The sequence below is a fragment of the Typopeltis vanoorti genome, chromosome 6 (assembly GCF_054136105.1).
Source record: "Typopeltis vanoorti isolate ZY-2024b chromosome 6, IOZ_Tvanoo_1.0, whole genome shotgun sequence".
NCBI classification, from domain to species: domain Eukaryota; kingdom Metazoa; phylum Arthropoda; class Arachnida; order Uropygi; family Thelyphonidae; genus Typopeltis; species Typopeltis vanoorti.
The window spans coordinates 160,293,546-160,318,767 of NC_143554.1; the positions used below are offsets into that span (position 1 = coordinate 160,293,546).

A 25,222-nucleotide genomic window follows, 5' to 3' on the forward strand; every position below is an offset into this window, starting at 1 on the left:
CTACATTGCACATATGAAAGCTGCTCAACTTTTATTCATTTTAAAACTTTCTTATACAATCTTCTTTTCAATAGGAAATTCAATTTCATCCTACTCAAAACTATATGATAATCACTTCCAATTTCAGATCTTCTCTATATCATGGTGTCATGAACCACTGAGAAAACATTGCTATCCATAATAACATGGTAAGATTTCTCTTGTTTCTTGCATCTGTTCTCCACGAATATGTCCATATTTTAATGTTGGAAGTGGGTGTTAGTAATAACTAGTCTATGTCCTGAATATAAATCCAGCAGGTGCTAATCATCATCATCATCATTATTATCTTTGCACTTTTCCCCAAAACATTTCTATATATATCTGGTAATCACTTCCTACTCTGTTGTTAGATCTCAAACAAACACCAACGTATGCCACATTTTCACAAATCTTATGTGGCATGTTAGTAGTTGCAACTTTTTTCGGTAGAATTCTAATTGTAAAATTAGAATTTCTGAATTGTCTTAATAATATCGAAAATCTCAAATGCAATTAACTCAAACATGTGAAAAATTACATGCATTTTTGCTTTACATAAATTGTGTGCTTTCTGTACTTAATGACTGCTTTACAGACAGCTGCTACACGTATTTTCCAACTGAAAATTTTGAAAGAGGATGACAAAACAAATGTATTTAGTTAGATAGTGGGTTTGGCTTGGAACTACAACATAGCTCTTTCTGGCATGCATGTAGCATAGTATTTGTGGGAGGGATGTGTTTTTCATTATGATGGGTCATTCCGGTTTGTTTCTCATCATCATCATGCCTATCACGGATTTAGGTCTAGAGTGGCCTGTTCCGGCCTTAGAAGTCATCGTTGAATCTTTTAAGAGGACGTCCTGGTTTTCTTTTTCCTAATGGTAATTGTTTTGGTAATCGTTCTGCTTTCATTCTTTGAACACGTTCCATCCATTTATGTTTATATTTTTAAATTTTTTCTATTATTGATTCCTGGTTTCTTGCATAATTTCTTCATTTCTTTTGTGATCAAATAGAGTATACTTTGCAGTTTTTCTCACAAACTTCATTTCAGCTGTTATTAATCTTTGTCTTTTTGTTGTATTGTCCAGATTTCACTTCCTACATTGCAACTGGTAGGGCTCATGTATTGTATACTTTAAGTCTAGTTTGTTTTTGAACTAGGCTTGGTTTAAATATAGAGTTAATTACACCTGTTATTTTTAAATATTTTGCAATTTTTAGGTTTATATCTTTTTCATATGTAATCATACAACCTAGGAGTTAAATGAATTCATCTGTTCTAAAATCTTGTTATCTATTACTATTTTAGTTCTTACTAAATCTTGTCCTTTAAAGGCCATAGTTTTTGATTTTTCTGTTGCTATCTCATTTAGATTTAAAATAGCTTTCTGTAAGTTATCTTCAGAATTTGCAATTATTATTTGGTCACTGGCAGAAAGGAGTGTTTAAGCTCACAGTAGGAGAAAGATTAATACCTTGATGGAAATTTTTATTCCATTTTATTATCATTTCATTTAGATATATATTAAAAAGAGTTGCTGAAGTATATATGATAGCTCATGATTTAATCTTATCTGTATTTGATTATTTTCATATATACTTATGATAGCTTTTAGGATATTATTTGGTATTTGTCTTTCTTTTAATACATTAAATGAAATGCTTCTTTTAACTTTGTCAAATGCTTTTTCAAAGTCAATAAATGTAATATGTGTTTCTAAATTGTATTATCTTCTTTTCTCTATGTTAATTTTAGGCAAAAGGCCAGGTCTATACATGATCAGCTCTTTCTAAATCCATTCTGTACTTCTAAAATAAAGTTTTCAGAATATTTTATTAGTTTGTTATTTAAAATTCTGCTGTATTTGCAGGCGTATATTCTGCTGTATATTTTGTAACATGAATTCAGTATACTTATACTTCTATAGTTTTTAGGATCATCTCTTCTACCTTTTTTTAAAGAAAGGACTCACAATTGCTTTTTTCCATTCTATTGGGGATGGGGGGTTACCAGTTGAATAGATTCTATTTAAAAATAATAGGAGTCTTTCTTTGAACCTTGTTCCTGCATATTTATACAGTTTTGAACCTAGATTATCTTCTCCAGGTGATTTTCCGTTTCTTGTTTCCTTCAAGCCTGATTTCTAATTCTTCTTTAGTTGTTTCCTTTTCATTTTCATTAAATGTTTGCCAGTTATCTTTTTTAAAATATTTATCTGTCCATAATTCTGTATAGAAATTTAGAAATTAAACACCGAAATTAGAAATTCTTCTAATTTCAGTGCTTAATTTTATGTTTTCTTTAGTATTTGTATTTAAGTGTTTAAAATCTTATATACATTGGGTCTTATTTTATATAAATCATGTAAGAATATGTGAGATATCTATTATTGATAAGAGAGAAGAGCTGCTGACAAAAGAAAAAAAATTGAAGGATTCATAGGATTCATCAATAATACCGAAATGTAGGATTCATGAAAGGGTGAATAATTCTGACAATGATTGAAAATTATTTATGCATATTACTGTGTAAAAAAGTGTATACTGATCATCAGTAACTAAAAAAATTCTTAGAATACCAAGTGAGATATAACATCAATGTTTTATTTTATATTAAATAAAACATCAAATATAAAAATAAACATGCATAACAAACACAACAATTATACAAGATGATTTGCTGCTCCTAGATGAATCACCTGATCGCTAGATTAGTCCCTCCCTGTAGATATTTACTGAGCTACCAAATGTATACAGCCACTGAAACTAGTTATTTATATTACCAGTGTATCCTTTGAAAATGCTGACAGATATTAGTCAGTGAAACGTCGGATATTAAACTATTATTTACTTGACTAACATACAGAATTGGGGTGCTTAAGGGTCAAAGCTGTATAACTGAGAGGAGACCTCCACATAGCCTTTAAAGGAATGCGGAGAACCGACCAGGGCTTCTGACCTAATGTCCAATCCTCACCTTCTCGTGGTGCACCCTGTTGGGTATCTACTTTGATACTGAACAAACGAGGATGGGCTGGCAATTTGGGATTTAGCTGACCAAATTGTATTCTTATTGGTTAAACCAAAATAAAAAATGATGGTACAACATGACAAAATTTCATGCCGGCTGGGGCGTCGCCCGGTTAAACAAGGCCCCCGTTGTTTTCGCCAGGGAACCAGGGCGAACAGCGAAAAGTCAGCTACTGGAACAAATCTGAAAACAAACCCCAACTCAACATCACCAGAGTTAAAGATCGGTACTATCAACGTAAGAAGCCTGAATGGCAAAGAAATGGAGCTAGCTGAGGAATTAGATAAGTACCAGATTGACATAATAGGGGTGACTGAAACAAAAAAGACCAAAACTGGTGAGATCTTTCTGAGCAATAAATACAAAATGTTATATTCAGGCAATGACAATCAAGGAAAAGAAGGAGTAGCCATAGTATTCAACACAAAATACGAGGCTAATCTTCTTGAATGGCAGTCAGTCTCAAGTAGAGTAATGTGGGCAAATATGAGAATGGGGAACTGGACAATGAGACTTATTTGTGCCTATGGTCCCACAGAAGGTTCTACTAAGGTAGAAGTGGAGGAATTTTTTGAGGCTTTAGAAAAAGCAACTGACACAATGAAAAAGGAAAAGTTGGTCCTTGTTGGGGATCTAAATAGTAGAGTAGGAAATGATTGTGAGACATACAAAAATATTTTGGGAAAATTTGGAGAAAAGAGCAAAGCTAATAATAATGGCAAATATCTGTTGGATTTCTGCTCAGGACATGGACTGGTTATTACTAACACCATGTTCCAACATAAAAATGTGCACAAATTCACATGGAGAGAAGAGGCTAGGAATAAGAAAAGTCTCATTGACTATGTTATTGTTGATAGTGATGTTTTCTCCCTGGTGCAGGACACCAGAGTGTACAGAGGATTTGAAATTGGAAGTGATCACTATTTAGTCTTGAGCAGGATAAAATTGAATTTCATATTGAAAAGAATAACATGTAAGAAAGTTTTAAAGCGAATAAAAGTTGAGCAGCTCTCAGATATGAACTGTAGACTAAAATACAGAAATATTATTGAAAAGAAAATGAAAGTGTTTGAGAACAGGAATCAAACCTTGGAGATTCAGTGGCAAACTCTGAAGGAAACATTGATTGATTCTGCCAGAGAGGCATGTGGTGAGGTTGTGTGCAAGGATAAAAAAATCAGAACTCCCTGGTGGACACAGGAAGTTAAAGAGGCAGTGAAGGAAAAGAAGAAAGCATATCAAAAGTTCCTGGCAAATAAGTCAGCTTTTACTCTTACAGAATACAGAGACAAATGTAAGAAAGCTAAACAGTGTGTAAAACTAGCTAAACAAAAGTCATGGGAGGACTTTGGCAAGAATATAGAAAATAAATATCAAGAAGGTGGCAAAATATTCTGGAGGTTGTTGAAGAAGCTTAGGAATGGAGGAAAGAGTGCTGTAAAAGGAATTAGAGATGATAAAGGTGAAAAAACAGGAGAAAAAGATATCCTTGAAGTATGGAGTAATTACTTTGAAAAACTGCTAAATGAAACAAGCAGTGATGACAGCACAGTGATAAAAAACACTGACCAGGCATGCAGTCAGGAATACATATCCATATTTGAAGTAGAAAAAGCCATCAAAGGCTTGAAATGTGGAAAGGCAGCAGGAGTAGATGATATTCGACCAGAAATGCTAAAGTATGGTGGTATAAGAGTCTTACAGTAGCTGCACTGCATAGTTCAGAAAGCCTGGACGGAGGGACGAATTCCCAATGATTGGAGTAGAGCTCTCATAGTACCCATATATAAAAAGGGAAATAAAACTGAATGTGAGAATTACAGAGGTATTTCCCTACTTAGTGTTCCTGGTAAGATCTATGCAAGTATACTTGAGAAACGGTTGAGAAGAATTGTGGAAGAAAAGCTTGGTGAAGAACAAGCTGGATTCAGGGCAAATAGAGGCTGTCAGGATCAGATCTTCACTTTACGACAAATAGTCGAGAAAGCATGGGAATATAACAAAGATCTGTATTTAAGTTTTGTCGATTTGGAAAAGGCATATGATAAGGTGCCAAGAGAGAAGCTATTCAATACGCTGCAGTTATATGGTGTCAATGGGGCATTATATCAAGCAATACTTAGTCTTTATTTGAATTGTGAGTCAGCAGTTAGAATTGAAGGAAGTACAGGAAGATGGTTTAATGTTAAATCTGGTGTGAGACAAGGATGTACATTATCCCCTCTGTTATTCATTATCTATATGGATCACATTATGAAGGAATGTGGTATTAAACCTGATATCAAAATTGGAGATGTTAATGTCAGCTCTTTGCTTTATGCGGATGATGTTATACTTCTAAATAAATCCGCTACAAGTCTGCAAGATTCTCTGACTAAATTCAATTGCTGTTGTAATAGATATGGTATGAAAGTCAGCAATAAAAAGACAAAGACAATGAAAATAGGCAGAATCATTGAAAATGTCAACTGTGTTGTGAATGGAGAACCTGTGGAACAAGTAAAACATTTCAGCTACTTAGGCACAATTTTTACTGAAGATGGTAAACTAAATATAGAAACAGACAACAGAATCAGCAAAGCTGGTATCGTGGGAAGTCAATTGAATAAATTCATATGGAATAAGAGAGAAATTAGTCGGAACACTAAATTAGCTGTATACAAGACTGTGTTCAAACCAATTTTAACTTATGGATCTGAGAGCTGGGTCAGAAGTAAAACACTTGACCAAAGACTAGAGACCGCAGATATGAGAGTCCTGAGAAAGATTAGAGGCGTGAACAGATGGCATCAATGGCAATATCATATTAAAAATGAGGATATTAGGAAAGAACTTGACATTGTCAGCATCCAGGAATGCATTAGCAGAGCTAATCTCAGATGGTATGGTCACTTAAATAGAATGGGAGAGGAAAGATTAGCAAAACAAGTGTTCTCTGCCAGGTTGGCAGGAAAACGACCCAGAGGAAGACCAAGATATAGGTGGATTGATACGGTACAAAGTGCCTTAGATGATAGAAATATAAGATCTGATAATGTTGGAGTCTTGACAAGTAACAGACTGATTTGGAGGAAAATTGTAGATAGGAAGTTAGTAATGATGTAATTTTTTCATGTAGTACTGTCATATCCTGTACACCCCTTGAGGGTACATGGCAGGAATTTGATGATGATGATGATGATGACATACAGAATTAAGTCTTTAATTTATTAGTTATTTATATTTCATGAGCAAATCTCTTTTGCTCTCCTCATGAGGTTTTTTTTTTTTTTATTATTATTTTTATTTATTTTTTTTATGAAGACTGCATTCAAGAGAGGTTGGTCAACCTACAGTACCGTGGAGCAAGAACATTGGTTAATTACTGCATGTTTTCAAACTGATTTGACAGAGAGTGGGGATATTAGTCATGATAATTCTGATGAACAGTGGCCATAAAAGTATTTGTAGAAGATGCAAGCAGAGGAAACCGAGTGCCTGCATGAAAGGAGTGAAGTATATGAGTGAGTGGGGGATCATCAATCATTCCGACTGCCCTTTTTTGTAATGATTCCAGTATCTTTAGGAAGATTTTTTTTGGGGGTGGGGGGGAGAGACCCAGATATGGGGGCAATATTCAATGGCCGGATGGATATGTGATTTGCATAAAATTAGGAGTTGTTTAGAGTTAAAGTAGCACTTCAAGCAAAAAAAGAAAACCTAACTTTTTGGAGGCGATATTTTTGGAGGTAATATGTTTGTGCAAAGAGAGATTAGAGGTTAGTGTTAGCCCAAGAAGATAAATCTCATCAAGCATGGGGATTTAGGTGCTATCAAAAGTAAGGCTGGAAGAGAAGGGTTCTTGTTTGTGTGATATAAGATAAAGTTGTGCTTTGCTTGCATTGAAATAGACCAGATTATCCAAACTCCACTGATTAACGTTTTGGAGAAATCTATTTAAGGTGGTAGTGGTTAGGACTCTGGAGATTGCAGTAATTTGTGCATTGCACATTGTGATTTGTCAAATGAAAAGGAGGAATACGATATGCTCCCATCAGCAATACTATGTATTGGAATGGTAGTCTGCTGGAGTAAATCATTGATATATAGAGGGAATAGGGTGTGTGTGTGTGAGAGAACAGAGCCTTGTGGGATCCCTGCATTGGTTGTATATATACTTAGATGATAAGTAAATGTCTATCATCACCCAAAGTGAGTATCCAGTCAGAAAGCTGGTGGTCCAAGTGCACAAGCCGGGGGGGGTAGACCAAATGATGGGAGTTTACTTAACAGGCTTTTGTTTTTGTTGAGGCTGTTAAGCAAGGGGATATGACAGAAACATTTAAATTACTAAAAGGTTTTTATAAGATTGATGCTGGGGAAATGTTTCAGCTGTGTGATAGTGATGGAAGAACAAGAGATCATCTCTGGAAATTATGGAAAAGTGTGGTTAACAAGGGTGTGAGAACAAGGTTTTTCACCTGGAGGATGGTAAATGAGTGGAATGCATTGCCTGACTCAGTTATGAGTTCCTCGTCTGTAAATGAATTCAAGAACAGATATGATAGATATTGTTTTGATAGTTTGGGTCTCCCGTGATGAGTCTACTGACTCCATGGGGATACCCATAATAATAATAATAACACCAACTAAACATCGCTAGTAAAACATTTTAGCATCACATTTCCAAAGTTAAATTTTTGCTTTGAATCCATAACTTTGTCAGTGTATGTAAATATGTTTTTATGACACCGTTGTAATTTTTGATTTAAGCTCATTGAGGTGTTCAAAAATGTCAGTTTAACTAAGCCATTTTTTGAAGCCAATAATTAAAAAAACTACCCTTCAATAACCAACTGGGTTGATTCAACAGGGAAGTCAGAAGTAAGTGACATATGGTGTAGCAGCAGTGCTGCTTTGCATAATCTTATACACAAAAATAACAATTACTGAATTTAAGAAGTTTCTGGACAGGGCATACATATAGCATATATATTTTCAACTTTGTAAGTTTTTGAGAAGTGTCAAAAAAATGTTTTTAACATTTTATCACCATAAAAAAATTACAAACACCAATATCTCTTGACACACCTATAACACAAATACTTTCATGCCATTCCTTGAACTTATTTATGAGTGTTGTTTGAAAAGTTTGGTAAAAAACAAGTTAAACACATTTTTTTGGAAAAAATCACCTTTATTTCTCAACATAGTGTCCATTGAAGACTACACATTTGGTCCAGCGGGTTTCCAATTTTTTCATCCCATCTAAAAAGTAGGATTTGTCAAATTATGCAAAATAGTCATTGACAGCCTCGATGACATCCTCATTTAAAGAAAATTTTTCCCACCAAGCCAAATTTTTAAGTTTGGGAACAAGAAGTCACATGCCGCTAAGTCCAGAGAATACGGTGGATGTGGAACCAATCTGAACCGCAATTCATGCAATTTTGCCATTGTGATGCCCGATGCGTGGGACGGTGCATTGTCTTGATGAAAGAGCACCTTTTAGTGCACCAATCTTGGCTATTTTATTTTTTTCCAGTTCTTATAAACGGTGCAACAATGATGAATAATAGACTCCTGTTATTGTCTTACCCATTTCCAAATAGTCTATCATAATTCCTTGGGAATCCCAAAAAACTGGCCATCACCTTCCCAGCTGACAAAATGGTCTTTGCTTTTTTTTGGTGCTCTTTCACCAGGCATTGTCCACGGTTTTGACTGCTGCTTGGACTCAGGTGTGTAGTGGTGGATCCAAGTTTCATGTGAAAAGACATTTCAACAGAGTGTTTGATGATGTTTAATGGCAATTTGCATATTTTTTTACGTCGATTCATGACTGCAGATGAAATGTCTTTTCACATGCATTTTTGATTGGCAGTCAACAATTGTGACACCCATCGTGCAAACAGCTTTTCAACATGCAATTTTTCATGCAGAATACTGTACACCCATTCAGTTGAGATGCCTACAATCTCAGCAATCTCACACATTTTCACTTGGTGGTCTTCCATAACGATACGATGGATTTTGTCAATAATTTTGTCAATTTTTGTCATTTGTCAATCAGGATTGGTGTCGAGGCTAGCTGGTGAACGGACGTGCTATCGGAGAGCTCCTGAGAGATTTTTGTTTTTTGTTGATGTTTTGGATTCAATTTAATGAACTTAAGTGTGTAATTTTGGTATATTATTGGAGCTTTATTAGCGTGGTTAGTGTACTAAAGTGTTTTATAACATAATCTATGTCGGGAAGTCGCCGCTAGATGAATTCGTAATGTGTAGTGTTCATGCAAGCTCCAGATAAGATAAGTATCATTTTCAGTTATCGATACAAATTACTTAATATTGTGTAGTTTTGTGTTGTTTGCCTTGCGTATTTTAGTGCGTCTATTTTTGGTGTGTTATAACGTATAATTTGACAAAACACGTTGCAAATAAGTATGGCACCTGTGCGAAGGAAAATGGCGGCCAGTAATGAAGGTTCGCCATCGTTATCAAAGAACGGTAGCATAAAAGAAATGAGTCAGTGTACCAGCTGTGAAATGTACGTTTTGCGGAGTGCGGTCGGAGTGTGGTTAGATGATAATAAAGGATTGAATGTGTGTAGAAAATGTAGGGAGAATGAGAAATTGAAGTGTATTTCGGATCGTGAGTGTGATATTTTTGTCAACCTTCAGAATGAAGGAAATAGGGATATGACAAGAAACGGCAAGGTTGTACATGAAAACTGTGAGAGTGTGAATGTAGAAAGTGTGAATGATAGTATAAATGGTTTCTCAGAGAACAAAAATGATGAGATAGATGCAATGAGTGAGATCGCGTTGTTGAATAGTGCGATAGAAAGAGCAAAACAGCAGCTAGAGTGCATGAACAAAAGTAGACTGAATGAACCAACCAATAATAAAAGGTATGACAGGAAAAATAGACATATGAATGTGAACATGAACAAAATGAAGGATAGAGTGCTGTATGGAGACTCGTTAGTACGAGGTGTGTTAGTAGAGGATTTGACAAAATCGTACCAACCTGGTGCGACCATAAAGGACGTAACTGAGTCTATTAGAGAGCAAAAGGAAAGGGTGAAAGAAATGATTGTTGTGGCAGGTACGAATGATTTGAAAGGAGATAAAATGGAAATGATAGAAGACCTGAATGAATTGTTTGAGGTAGCAAAAGAAAAGAGTGAGAGAGTTAGAATGATTAGTCTTTTGCCACGGTATGACAGTGAAATGTTTAAAAGGAGGGCTATAATTGCGAATGACTTTATGCGTGGGTTATGTATGACGAGTGGTGTGGAATTTGTGGATGTGTGGAGTGAGTTTGATTGGCGAAAGGATCTATATAAGATGGATGGCTTGCATTTGAATGGTTACGGTGTAAGAAGACTTGAGAAAGTGTTGCTGAATGTAGTGGATGTGCAAATTCAGGAAAACTAGATTTGTTAAGGGGGGGGAGTAGAGATACAGTCCTTATGGAGGCAGTTGAATGTAAGAATGAATATAATATGCCAGAGCAAATAAGGACAACAAATCTGAGTGGGATAGTTAATATAAGGCATCAAGGTAGGGTTGGGACTAATGGGGGTCTTAAATTCATGTACACTAATACTAGGAGTATTAGGAACAAGAAGGAAGAGTTTTTGGCCATGGTTGGCACTTCCAGACCACAGGTTATAGGTATTAGTGAAACATGGGTGACTGTAGATGATATAACTAGTGGGATTGAATGTGATGGGTATAGTGTGTTCAGGAATGACAGAGAGAATAAAATGGGGGGAGGAGTATTGTTGATGATAGCTGATGAGCTCCAGCCAAGGAGAATAGAAGTTGAATTGCAGGATAGAGAAAAGAGCATATTTGAGGCCATTTGGTGTGAGATTGTGGCTAGCAGAACTAAATATACAATTGGGTGCTGCTATAGACCAGGTGATGGAAAAGAAGGTGGTGACAGTATGCACAAGCAAATAGAAGAAATGGGTGGAAGGAGGGTGATTATTATGGGAGATTTCAACTATGGTCGCATTGATTAGAGTGAGGAGAGGACACACGGGAGGAAGGAACTGGATTTTATGCGGTTATTAAGGGATAACTATCTGTGACAGCATGTAATGGAAAATACTAGGGGTCAGAGAGTGCTTGACCTAGTAATTACATCTGAGGATTTGGCTGTAACAAATATGACCACATTGCCACCAATCGGTGAGAGTGATCATAAGGTCTTAACTTGGGAGGTGGCTAAAGGTGTAGAATTTTCAATTAAGACAAAGTACATGTGGAATTATCGGGCTGGAAAGTATGACAAGCTTAGGAGTTTTATTGGTTCAGTGCCATGGCATGTACAACTGCAAGGACTAGAAGTTGATAGCGCATGGGAGGTGGTTAAGAACTGTTTGCAGGAGGCAATGGTTGACTGTATACCAAGAGTCCGAATAATAAATCAAGTAGGGGTTAAATGGATGAATAACACTATTAAGCTTGAGCTGCAAAAAAAGAAACAATTGTGGAGGGAATTTAAGGAGAAGGGTGACCATCAGGCGCAGGAACAGTATAAAGCTCAGGCCAGGATGGTCACAAGGGTGGTAAGAAAAGCAAAAAAGGATTACGAAAGAACATTGGCCATGCAGGCTAAAGAGAATCCTAAACAGTTTTTTAGATATGTAGCAAGTAAAAGGAAAAATGTACATGGCAGATTGATTTTAAAGAATGCCGATGGTAGGGAGGTAACTGAATCAGTTGAGATAGTTGAGTTACTGAGTGAACACTTTGCAAAAGTATATCATCCAGGTGGTGACGTTGCAGAAACGAATAAACCAGTAAATTATACGGGAATTGTGGTTAATGAAGTGGAGGCGAGTAGTCTATTGCATAACCTCAATGTCAATACATCTGTGGGATTGGATGGTATACCAGCTCGTGTTGTACGAGAAGCAGCTAAAGAATTGTCAGTACCCTTGACCATTTTGTTTAATTTGAGTCTCGGGTCTGGGTTAGTCCCGAGTGGGTGGAAAGAGGGGAAAATAGTTCCACTGCATAAAGATGGTTCCAAGACTGCTGTTGTAAATTACCGACCGATTAGCATATCAGGAATCATTGTCAAGGTCTTAGAGAAATTAGTCAAGAAAAGAATACAGGATTGGATAGATGAAAATGGGATATTGTATGGGGGACAACATGGTTTTGTGAAGGGTAGATCATGCCTCAGTAACTTGCTCACGTTTTATAACACAGTGACGGCAGAACTGGATAGGGGTAATGGGTTTACAGTGATACTACTGGACCTTGCCAAGGCCTTTGATAGGATACCACATGGAACCCTAATCAGTAAACTGGAGCAGATGGGTATAGATATAGGGTTGGTGAGATGGATAAGAGGGTGGTTGAAGGAGAGATATCAAAGAGTGGTTTATTCAGGAGTGGAGTCTAAAAGACGTCTTGTGACTAGTGGAGTGCCACAGGGCTCTGTTCTTGGACCACTGCTTTTCAATTTGTTCATCAATGATATTGGAAAGGATCTGAGAGGAAGTGTTCACTTGTTTGCTGATGATGCAAAGTTGGGTAGAGCAATTGTGAGTGCACAGGATTTAAAAATTATACAGGATGATTTGGATAGTTTGGAGGACTGGGCTAGGAAAAATTGATGTCAATTTAATGTGGCAAAGTGTAAGGTTATGCACTTTGGGGTGAAAAGAATAGCAGCAGTATATCGCATTGGTGGAACCATACTCCAGGAGATTGATGAAGCCAGGGATTTGGGAGTGTTGGTGGATAGGTAGTTGAAGTTTAGGGGGCACATTGCAAAAGTAACTAAAACAGCTCACCAAATCACTTGGCTTCTGAAAAATACTTTAACATGCAGAGACGAACAAGTTGTTGTTCCTCTGTATCGAGCCTTGATAAGACCCCATCTGGACTTCTGTGCCCAGCTATGGGCACCAGGGTTTCTTCGTGATGGGGAGGAAGTGGAGAGGGTCCAGAGACGAGTGACCAAGATGATAGCAGGTCTGTGGAATGAACCTTATGAGAAAAGGTTGAAGATTTGTGAGTTGCAGAAATTGGATGATAGGCGAAGGAGGGGCGATATGATTGAGACATTCAAATTACTGAAGGGTTTTTATAAGATTGATCCAGAAGATATTTTTGAAAATATGACTGGTGGTGGGAGGACTAGGGGCCATGCATGGAAACTGGGCAAGAGCGTGGTTGACAAGGGTGTTAGAGCTAGGTTCTTTACTTGGAGAGTGGTAAATGAGTGGAATAAGCTTCCAGAGTCTCTTGTGGGTGCTACGACCGTGAATGAGTTCAAGGCAAGGTATGATAGATACTGTGTGAATGTTGAATAGTTGTTCTTGACATGATGTTGGGGCCTCCCTCGATGAGTCTGTCGACTCCTTGGAGTTTCCCGGAACAATAATAATAATAATTTCCTTCGTAGTGACCTCAGCTGGGCGTAAAGAGTGCACACTTCATCTTCGATGGACTTACGACCATGTTTAAAATCATTTATCCAAAAATAAATAGTCTTTAATGCTGGTGCAGAGTCCCCATGAATTGCATCTAACTTGACTTTGATCTGTACGGCCGTCCACTTCAAATAAAAGTGTTTTATTACTGCACGAAACTTGTTTTTCTCCATTTTTATGAAAAATGCGAACACGATCATTTTAAATGTTTGCCAAACAAGAACTACGCATCACACATGGCTAAAATTTTTCCAGGGGTCATGAAAAAGATGATACATGCAGACACTGGTATGAATGAACAAATTGTGTTGCCATCTATTGGAAATTTTACCAAACTTTTCAAACAACCCTCATACTATCAGCACTCTGACCACTCTCTCACAATGTATTTTATACTTTGCATGAAAAAAAAAAAAAGAGAAGAAAAACTTTTTCTCGCAATCTTATGCCTTCTGCAACAACTTCCAGGCCACAAAAGGCACAAAACAAGAGGTTTTGTGATGTGCCTTCCTTTCCTTCCATATAAAAAATCTCTCTAGTGTCATGCTCATAATAGCTTAAATGTCTCAATCATATTTGGTGGATAGGAGGAAAAGAGGAGATGTGACAGAGACCTTCAAGTTAATTAAAGGATTCTAACAGATTAATACAGAAGGAATTATAAAAAGAGTGGATGCTAAGATGGGGAAAATGAGCAGTCATCCCTTGAAATTGTATAAAAACGTCATGAAGAAGGGCATGAGGAATAATTTTTTTTTGGGGGGGGGGGGGGGGAGTTGTTAGTGAGTGGAATGTATTGTTGGAGTGCATTGTGAATGCAGGGAGTGTGCATAACTTCAAAGTTCATTATGAAAGACATGTTGCTGGTTGAGTGGGCCTCCCACGATGAGTCTATTGACTCCTTGGACATTACTGATAATAATAATATCATCCCTTCATCTCCTATATGATATTCACATTATTCATTCAATTTTCTAAAGTTATTATTATTACAACAATATGTCATCAATAAAAAGATTTACTGAAGGAGATGGCATTTAATTGCCACAACTGGGTCTGTGCCAGAGGGAGAGGTTATAGTTGGACAAGTTACTAGGTAGCAGCAAAAAAAAAAAAAGATAAGTTTTCGTTATTATTTATTCGCGTTTTTACTTTAAATTATAAGAAATCTAAGTTAAATACAATGTGTGGTCTGTGGGTAATGTGCAGTTGGGGAATTTGTACTTAAATGTAATATTTCAGTATAGTATGTAGTATTCTTTGTGCAGTTTTAAATAATGGTGGCAGCCACAGTACAGTTTGTCAATGGCTAATCACTTTGCCATCCCCATTTAAGGACTACATTTTACATGGCATACTGCAGGATTTTGTGGTATGCAGTGCATGTACATATCCTGATTAAAAATGTGGCAGGTGAGAGAGAGATCAGAGAGTACATGTCTATGGAAAATTTAGAAAATGGGAAGAACTTTGCAATTTAGAAATTAGCATAATGGACCTCAGCAGCATTACATCGGAAAGGGTGTAATGCTGCTGACCAAGAGAGATGAGTAGTGTGATCGAGGGTGAGGAAAATAAGCAGAATATGAATGAAAAAATAAAAGTAGGTTTGAAACTTCATGAAGTTTTTGAAGACGGTGTTAATTGGGAGGATGAATGTCAAGCAAGAGGAGGTAGCTTGCAGAGAGAGAGAGAGAGAGAGAAGGAGATGCATGAAAGAAGAAGCAGAATGCATCAGGAATGACTTGAGAAGTGCAAAAGAAGAGATTAGGCAACTGGAAATAATGAATACAAAGCGAATCAGAGTAGGAGTGAGAGTTATGGGAATGATAGAAGGGGAAAGACTAGGATAAGAAGTCAAAGAAAGGTGAGACAGTGCTGGAACCTGGGATGGAGAGGTGACAGGATGACAGGTAAGTGGGGGAAACAAAAAAAGTGTTACAGGGGAGAGTGAGGGATGTAGGTGAGCAAAGAAAAAACAGATTGGTAAGAAATGTGATGTATGGAGACTCAATGATCTGTTGTGTGCATAATAGAATACCAGAGAAGTGTTTGCTTGGAGGAATGATAGATAGTGTGACTATGGTAATTAAGTGAGGTGAAACGATAGATGAGATGATTGTGATGTTGGCACGAATGACTTAAGAGGCAGCATGAATCGGGTGGGAAGAGATTTGAGGTTCATGCTTGAGGTTGTACTGAAGAAGACTGAGAAAAGGAAGATAGCGAGTGTGTTACTCAGGTATAATAATACCGAGCTGTGGAGAAGAACATAAATAATGAATAGCACAATAGCCAGAATGTGCCGAATGAGAGGCTGATTACATTGGTAATTCAAGAGCATTTAAAGACAGATAGGTGAAAGATGGCTTGCATTTGAATGAAGAAGAAGAATGAAGGCATCTGGAGAGAATGTTGTTTTCCAAACAAGTTAGCATGTCATTGCAGAGAAACTAAATTTTCCAGGGTGAATAGTAGCAGGGGTGCTTGTGGGAATAGGCACTTGGGAGAAGGAAGAATACATCAGATAATGCTGAATCCAGTGGAGTCTGGAAGAGATAATGCTAGGTGGAAACAGTGACAATGCCTTGATTCTTTATATCAGTGATGTTCAATCTTTTTTTTACTACGCGAGCTACTTTTCTATAAAAAGTTATTCGGTGATCTACTCTCTTATATATAAGTTATTCGGCGATCTACTCTCTTATATAGATCACATCCCACCCAACTTGATATCTGATTACGCACAAATAAACAACTAAACAAAAATACACAACTAAAAACTTTATTCGTGTATTTAAAAATTTATTTATCACTTTTAATTATTATAATATAACAAATATTTTAATACAACAACAAAAATATATATATATATTGGAATAAAATATTTATTTCTCTATTTTGGAAAACCAAAGTTAGAAAAAACAATAGATTGATCGCAAACTCATAAGTTACAGGAAATGCTGGTTGATTAAAAAAAAAAAAAAGTTAATGTAAAATTTGGCATTGTTTGGACCTTGCAATATTTTCATAGTCAAGTTGATATGAAGAAGTGGCCAATCGCAGACAATCATCCAAATGATCATTTGTAATTTGGTTTCTTAATTGATTTTTTATGACTTTCATATTTGAAAAAGCGTATTCTGACAAGTATGTCGATCCGAAACACGACAGAATGTTTCGTGCAATATCAGTTAATACTGGGAATTTTTCCTGTGCATACTTCCAAATTACTTCATTGTTTATTGATTTTAGATGTAAACTATTCTGAATGTTTATTATCTCAAGTTCTACTTCAGCTTGATTTATATAAAACAGCCCACTAATTTTATTTGAAATTTCTGTGATGTTCAAGCTTTCTTGAAATGGATTATTGATAAAAGATACAATCATTTCAGTTTTATTAAAATCTTTAAATCTTGAATTTATTTCTTCCTCGACTAATTCTATGTCACGAATAAATTCTTTTAAATCTTAGCGAAGCATTTCTTGATTTTGTTTAAAAATTTTTAATAAATATGGGAGATGTCTAAATTCGTGGTAATTTATATTTTTCTTTAATAAAAGTAAGTATTGTTGGAAAGTTTTTATTGAACTTAACATGTCAATTAAATTTTTATCTCTACCTTGTAACTCTAAATTTAAATTGCTTAATTTTGTACAGAAATCTACTAAAAATGATAAGTGTAACAACCATCTTTTATCACTCAATTGTGGATAAATATCTTCTTTTTCATCAAGAAAATTTTTATATCGTTAATTAATACAAGAAATCTTTCTAAAAATTGACTTCTGCTGAGCCAGCAAACATTATTGTATGACAAAAGTTCCCTATCATCATCTGTCTGTAATTTAAATAACTGCCGTTGCAGGACTTTTCTTTGAACAGAATTTACAATTTTAAATGTAATATCCAAAACATCTTTTGTGTTTAATCTTTTACTACACAGTACTTGTTGGTGAATAATGCAGTGATACATTAAAAAACCTGGATATTTGTCATAGTTTTTACATAATAAATGAAGCCTGATTTATTACCTATCATTGCAAGAGCACCATCAGTAGTAATAGACACAAGTGTAAAAAGTGGAAGTTTGTGTTGTTTCACAAATTCATCAAATGCCGAAAAAATGTCTTCTCCCTTAGTCCTTCCCAATAATGGTATAATTTTCAAAAGTTCTTCTTTACTTGAATAATCTTGAAATACCATGCGAATAAATACCATTAACTGAGCAATATCAGTGAAGTCGTTTGATTCATCAAATTGTAATGAAAACGCAACACACTGGTGAATGTCTGACATTAACCTGGCCAGGAAACTTTTCTCCGGCAATTGGAACTCTTCCTTTCGGCAATTTGAAACCTTGTCTGTGGCCTAGAAGTAGTCCCTCTCTAGCGACGTCTCGAACCAAGAAGCTCCTTTCTGGAAGCGGGAAACTCCTCTCTCAAACAATGTGGATCTGGGCAGTCTCTCTGACAGTGACTTTGGACTGGGCGGCCTCATCTCTGATAGCAATTCTGGAACCGGGACCCCTTCTGCTTGCTTCAATCCCTTTTTATTAGACCTCCTCTGAGACCTCGCATGAAGTTTGGCAACCCCCAAAGAATCGGTATGAGTCTTTCATCTTAAGTATCAAGTCGGCACGCCTTTTGTTCTCCTCCACTTTCTTTTGATTGTACGTTGCCGGTCATCGGAAAGTTGTTTGAACTCTTTCTGACAGACTTCGGAAATGTTTACACTTAGAGCCTGCAAGCTTTTCTCATACATACAAGTTTCAATAACAATCTTTCTAATGCCACCATGTACAGCTTCGGCAACAAAAACATTGCCTTTGTTTTTAACACTCTAACATATTCTTATTAAAGCAGTATATACAGTTAGCTTCAAAAGAGTTATTTACAAAAACATCTAATACAAACTATACCGAGACAAACAAAGTTTATTTTTTTACAATATTCAAAGTAAAAAATCGATGTAATGTGATTTGGAATATTTAATATTTAAGCTACAATCGAGTTTTTACACTTTGCTTATAATCGTATGCACTCGGCTCGCTGTTTAACTTCCACTGATTCAAATTAATTCATTTACCCAGACTTATAAGAAAATTACTGATTTGACAATTGTAAATAAACAATAGCAATACACTTAAAGCGAATTAAAAATAATACAAAATAATGATAAATAAAATATTATGTTTTCAGTTTTAATTAAATTTGTAAGTAAGGAGGAATACACAAGAGATTGACCGAAAATCGTTCTGCGATCGACGGTTTGAACACTCCTGCTTTATACTAATGCAGGAGAATCTGGAATAAAGGAGATGAATTACTGGTGCTGATAGCATCAGCCTGTCCAAAGTTATTGGGATCTCTGAGACATGGTTGATGAAAGATAATATACTGATAGGAATAGAAGTACCAGGGTATAGAATTTTTCAACAAGATTGGAAGGGAAAACGCAGTGGTGGAGTACTGCTTATGATAAATGATGACTTATGTCCTCTCAGAGTGGAGGATATGGAAAGCAATGAACTAAAAACCAGGAACATAGAGGGTGAAGAACAGGAGATGTTCAGGTAGATGAGCTTGGCAAGTGCAAGAAGAATGATTGTTATAGGAGATTTTAACTACAGCAGTATAAATTGGGAAGGTGAAACTGCATGTAGCAGTAAGGGAATGGAATTTCTGAAATTCTTGAGGAATAAATGTCTTAGACAACATGTAGTAGAAGGAAAACGAGGTGCAAAATGTTTTAGATTTGGTCATAGCATCAGATTATAATTATAACTGAGATGGCATCTCTGCCACCCCCCCCCCCTAAAGATGCAGAGAGCGACTATGTGTTTTTGACTTGGAAGATGAATAGACATGCAGGAGAATATCAAAGAGAAAGGAATGTATGTGGAATTATAAAGCAGGTAATACAATAGTCTTAGATATCAGCAGCAATTTCATGGAAAGAGATATTGGAAGGGAGAGATATCATTGGTGCTTGGGAACTTGTGAAGGAATATTTATTAGCAGCAAAGCAAGTTGTAAACTGCGAGTGAAAAAGAGAACACAATTTGGTGTAAAGTGAATGACAAACAATATCAAATGGGAACTGCAGGTAAAACAGAGGTTGTACAAGAGACATAATGAGAGTGGTAGAGAGCAGATGCATGAAGAATATAAGACTCAGGTCAGGAGCGTAACTAGTACGGTAAGGAAGGCAAAACTGGAATGTGAGAAGAGATTGACCCTGAGATCCAAAGAAAATACTATGCAATTCTTTCATTACATGGCCAGTAGGAGGAGAAATGGTTGTGGAAGAATGAACAGTGTTGGACAAAAATGGGAATAGAGTGACTGATGCAAAGGACATAGTGGAGTTGTTCAATGAACACTTTATTGGGGTATATCATCCTGGAGAAGTAGGTTTTAATACTAGAGGGATAGAGCAGGGTCAAGGTTTAGAAGTACAAAAAGAGAGTGTATTTCAAATACTGAGTACTCTGGATGTCAATAAAGCAATGGGACCGAATGAAATTTTGCCATGAGTTTTGAATAAATATGCTAAAGAACTGACAGCTCCGTTGACCTGGCTAGTCAATGAAAGTCTAGCCATGCCCAAGGAGTCAAAGGAGGGTAAGATAATGCCATTGCATAAAGGTGTTAGTAGACTGGAAATGTCAAACTATAGACTAGTTTATACGCGTGGATAGGCTTATGTGTTCGTCCGACATGTTATGATAGGTTTCACGGTATAAAAGAACACAGATGGTTAAGCAAATAACTATTTATTAACTTAAGGCTAATATTTCGCTGGTCTTATATCCAGCATCTTCAGAGCACACAACACAACGTTTGTTACAAAGGCAAGACAACCACAATCCGGTGTAACAGTGGGGACAGTATAAGTGATTGCAGCGTGCAACACAAGACTAAAGTCCTAATATGGCGCCATCTAGGTTAAAAAAAAAAAATTTCAAGTTTTGAAATACAGTCCAAATGATAAAAAATAAATAAAAGTAATAAATATTAATTTGGTCTTAGGATGACTGTCTCCCAAATCTTTGGTAGATTTATACAGCCATACTTGTTAAGGTTTATTCAAAACTCATGGCAAAATTTCATTCGGTCCCTCAGTAATGCACAGAAGCATAGAAGCTTCTGTGCATTACTTTTGTTTCTTTCCAATTGATCCCGTGTGCAGGGGTATCCAGAGCATGGTCTGCCAGACCCGACTTACCATAGCGAAAGTGTCGGATATATTTTTTGTGTTCACTGAGGCGGATGTCCACATTTCTTCCTGTCTGTCCGTAGTAGGCGTGATGGCAAGAACAGGGCACTTCATAGACACCAGGATGTGATAAAGGAGTGCATTTGTCCTTGGGTGAACGGATGAGAGTTGCTAATTTTTTATAAGGTTTAAATACTGTGCGTAATTGGTGTTTGTTAAGCACCCTAGATATCTTTTCAGATGTGCCTTTAATGTATGGGATGGTGATTGTTTTGTTGTAGTCTTCTGTGGTAGATAGAGGGGATTTATGGGTAGCATTTAGTATGTTATCTATTTTACGGGGATTATAACCATTGTTTAAGAAGGTTTGACGTAGGTGAGAAAGTTCAGCAGTGAGAGCACTGTCATTGGAACAGATTGCTCTAGCTCTATGGGTTAGTGTTTTTAAGATACCATATTGTTGAGAAGGGTGATGGTGTGATTGTTTGTGTAAGTATCTTCCTGTATGTGTGGGTTTTCTGTAAACAGAAAATGATAAGGTACCTTCTGGAAGACGTGTGATCAGTGTGTCCAAGAAAGGCAGGCAGTCATTGGCTTCTAGTTCCATTGTAAAGTGGATTTTAGGATGCTGGCTATTTAGGTGCGCTAAAAATGTATTCAATGTGTCTGGGCCATGTGGCCAAATGGCAAACACATCGTCAACATAGCGTAGCCAGAGGCTAGGCAGAGTGGCTGTGTTGATAGCTAATTTTTCCAGATGTTCTATGTAGAAGTTGGCTAAGGGGGGAGAAAGAGGTGAACCCATAGCTGTCCCATCTAACTGTTTATATATTTTCCCTTTCCATGTAAAATAACCTGCCTGTACTGTGAATTTAAATAGCTGGGATATATCTGGGGGAAATTGTGAATTTAGTAAGTTAAGTGTTTCAATCATTGATACATTAGTGAATAATGAGGTGATATCAAAACTCACCATTAGGTCTGAACTATTTAAGGTGTGGTTTTCTAAAATACTTTTTAGGTGGGTAGAATTTTTAACAAAAGAGGGAGAATTGTTTGTGTGAGTGGTTAGTAATTTTGCTAAATGTTTGGCTAGTTTATATGTAGGACTGTTTATACTATCTACAATAGGACGTAAAGGTGTACCTTGTTTGTGTATTTTTGGAGCACCATATATTCTGGGTGCTTTAACGTGTATGAGTTTAAGTTTTTTGATAATTTCTTTAGGCCAGGAAGTGATTTTGTTCAGTAACTTGCACACCTTATTCTTTGGTGAGTTGGTGGGATCTCGATCTATGATTTGATATGTAGACCGGTCTTGGAGCAGTGCATGCATTTTGTTTTCATATTCTGTTGTATCCATAACTACAGTGGCGTTTCCTTTGTCTGATTTGGTTATTATTGCGTAGTTCTTTTAGAGCTATTATTTCTTTATGCATGATGTTATTTTTGGGAGGCTTAGAATGGATAAGGATATTGGCCACGTCTAACCTAATATTATTGGCTATGGCTGGAGGCAAGTCGTGAATCCCACGTTCAACGGAAGCCATTATTTTGGTTTTAGGCACATCTTTTGGAGTAACGGCAAAATTGTGTCCAAGACTTAATGCACTGGTGGCCTCTTTGGATAAGGTAGTCGATGATATGTTCACAACGACGCCATCTTGATGAAAATGCGGCCACTGTGTAACGTTGCGTTGCTGGAGGATTTCAAATTTTTTCTGGTGTCGGTTTTTAACTTTAGCAAATTCTTTATTGGCTGTAGAGTCGGAGATTCTATCCAAAATCGCCCATAGCTGCGGGTTCAAAATGTCAGATAATGTATCACAAAGTACACTGATCGAGGAATTTATTTTTGAAAGTTCTCGGCGAGTAGCATATACCTGTTCCCGTAATAGTGCTAAACTCGCTCTTTTATAAATACGTTGGGCTTTGGCCGAGTGAAACTTGTCCCTAATTTTTATACAGTTTGGTATCAATTTGGTATCTTGGCACCTTTTTAAGAAGGCTAACCGGTTCAGTTGCTGCAACAATTTTACTTTCCACTTACCATATTGTCGTGTCTTACGTACGATGTTATCTCCGTGAAGAATATTTATACGCGCGGATAGGCTTATGTGTTCGTCCGACATGTTATGATAGGTTTCACGGTATAAAAGAACACAGATGGTTAAGCAAATAACTATTTATTAACTTAAGGCTAATATTTCGTTGGTCTTATATCCAGCATCTTCAGAGCACACAATTTATTACTTTTATTTATTTTTTATCATTTGGACTCTATTTCAAAACTTGAAATTTTTTTTTTTTTTTTTTTTTACCTAGATGGCGCCATATTAGGACTTTAGTCTTGTGTTGCACGCTGCAATCACTTATACTGTCCCCACTGTTACACCGGATTGTGGTTGTCTTGCCTTTGTAACAAACATTGTGTTGTGTGCTCTGAAGATGCTGGATATAAGACCAGCGAAATATTAGCCTTAAGTTAATAAATAGTTATTTGCTTAACCATCTGTGTTCTTTTATACCGTGAAACCTATCATAACATATAGACTAGTTTGTATTTCATCAGTAGTCATCAAGATTTTGGAGAAATTAGTGAGGGATCATTTACAGCATTGGGCAGATTAGGGTAATGTTATCTGTGAGAGTCAGCATGTATTTGTTAAGGGGTGCTCGTGTTTTAGCAATACGATTGCCTTTTATAATAAAGGGCCAAGCATCTACTAGTTTTTGGATTTTACAAAGGCATTTGACAGGGTATACCACATGATAAGGTGATACTTAAGTTGCAACACATGGGTTTAGATGTCAGGTTAGTCAACTGAATTCGGGATAGGCTATCTGTTAAGTTTCAGAAAGCTGTGTATGGTGTAGTGGCATCAAGGAAGCAGAAGGTTACTAGTGGGATCCAAAAATGACCAGTCCTAGGACCTATACTGTTTAAACTTTATATCAATAACAATGTCAATGGACTGCAAGGGGGATATTCAGTTCTTTACAGATGGTGTGAAGCTGGGAAGGGTTAACAATAGTACAGATGTGGTAGCCCTTTGAGAGGATTTGAATAAACTAGAAAAAGCAGAAGGTTACTAGTGGATCCAAAAATGACCATTCCTAGGACCTATATTGTTTAAACTTTATATCAATAACAATGTCAATGGACTGCAGGGGATATTCAGTTCTTTGCAGATGGTGTAAAGCTGGGAAGGGTTAACAATAGTACAGATGTGGTAGCCCTTTGAGAGGGTTTGAATAAACTGGACAGATGGGCAAATGAATGGGGGTTTCAATTTAATTCAACAAAATGTAAAGTCTTGAAAGTTTATTTTTCACTTGGTCAGACTATAATAAATTTAGTTTAATCCTTTATCCAAGTGTGTGCAAACAAAGTTTGAGCCTGAAAGTATCTTCAGGACTGGGGTAAAGTGGTACAACACCGGGTGACTCCTTGCAAAGGTGGAACAAGCTACCAACACTCCCATCTCAGTATCTCCCATAATGCAAAACACATCTAGTTGCGGATATGCATAATGTTATGCATTCAGGAAAGGGCCACTATCCAGACTAGTTTCGACCTTTATTGAGGTCTCTTCAGTGGGAGCCAGGCCCAAGTGGAGATACCAAGGCAGAAGCATTAACAAGGTCATCTCCTCCTATAGGAGCTGCCAAACGGTGTGCCATCTTTTTATTAAATTACTCTGGATTTAGAGAAAGATGTTGAAAGTTTATTTTTCACTTGGTTAGACAATAATAAATTTAGTTTAATCCTTTATCCAAGTGTGTGCAAACAAAGTTTGCACCTGAAATGGGAGATACTGAGATGGGATTGTTGGTAGCTTTCTCCACCTTTGCAAGGAGTCGCCCAGTGTTGTACCACTTTACCCCAGTCCTGAAGATACTTTCAGGCGCAAACTTTGTTTGCACACACTTGGATAAAGGATTAAACTAAATTTATTATAGTCTGACCAAGTGAAAAATAAACTTTCACCATCTTTCTCTAAATCCAGAGTAATTTAATAAAAAGATGGCACACCGTTTGGCAGCTCCTATAGGAGGAGATGACCTTGCTAATGCTTCTGGCTTGGTATCTCCACTTGGGCCTGGCTCCCACTGAAGAGACCTCAATAAAGGTCGAAACTAGTCTGGGTAGTGGCCCTTCCCTTAATGCATATAACATTATACATATCCGCAAGATGTGTTTTGCATTATGGGAGATACTGAGAGAAATTGTTGGTAGCTGCCCCACCTTTGCAAGGAGTCGCCCGGTGTTGTACCACTTTACCCCAGTCCTGAAGATACTTTCAGGCGTAAACTTTGCACACACTTGGATAAAGGATTAAACTAAATTTATTATGTAAAGTCTTGAAGTTTGGGATACATCAATGGGAGGCTGCATACTCTGTTAGAGGAAATGTACTTGAGGATGTGGGGGGGGGGGAAGGGATCAAGGGGATGATGATTAATAAAAACCTGAAATTCAGGAAACATATT

General features: G+C 36.7%; 1 protein-coding gene across 2 annotated transcripts in view; it reads right to left on the reverse strand.

Moving 5' to 3' along the window:
* Positions 1 to 25,222, reverse strand: part of TTLL1B (Tubulin tyrosine ligase-like 1B) — a 403,225-nt gene that overhangs the window by 288,198 nt on the left and 89,805 nt on the right. The window lies entirely within an intron of this gene.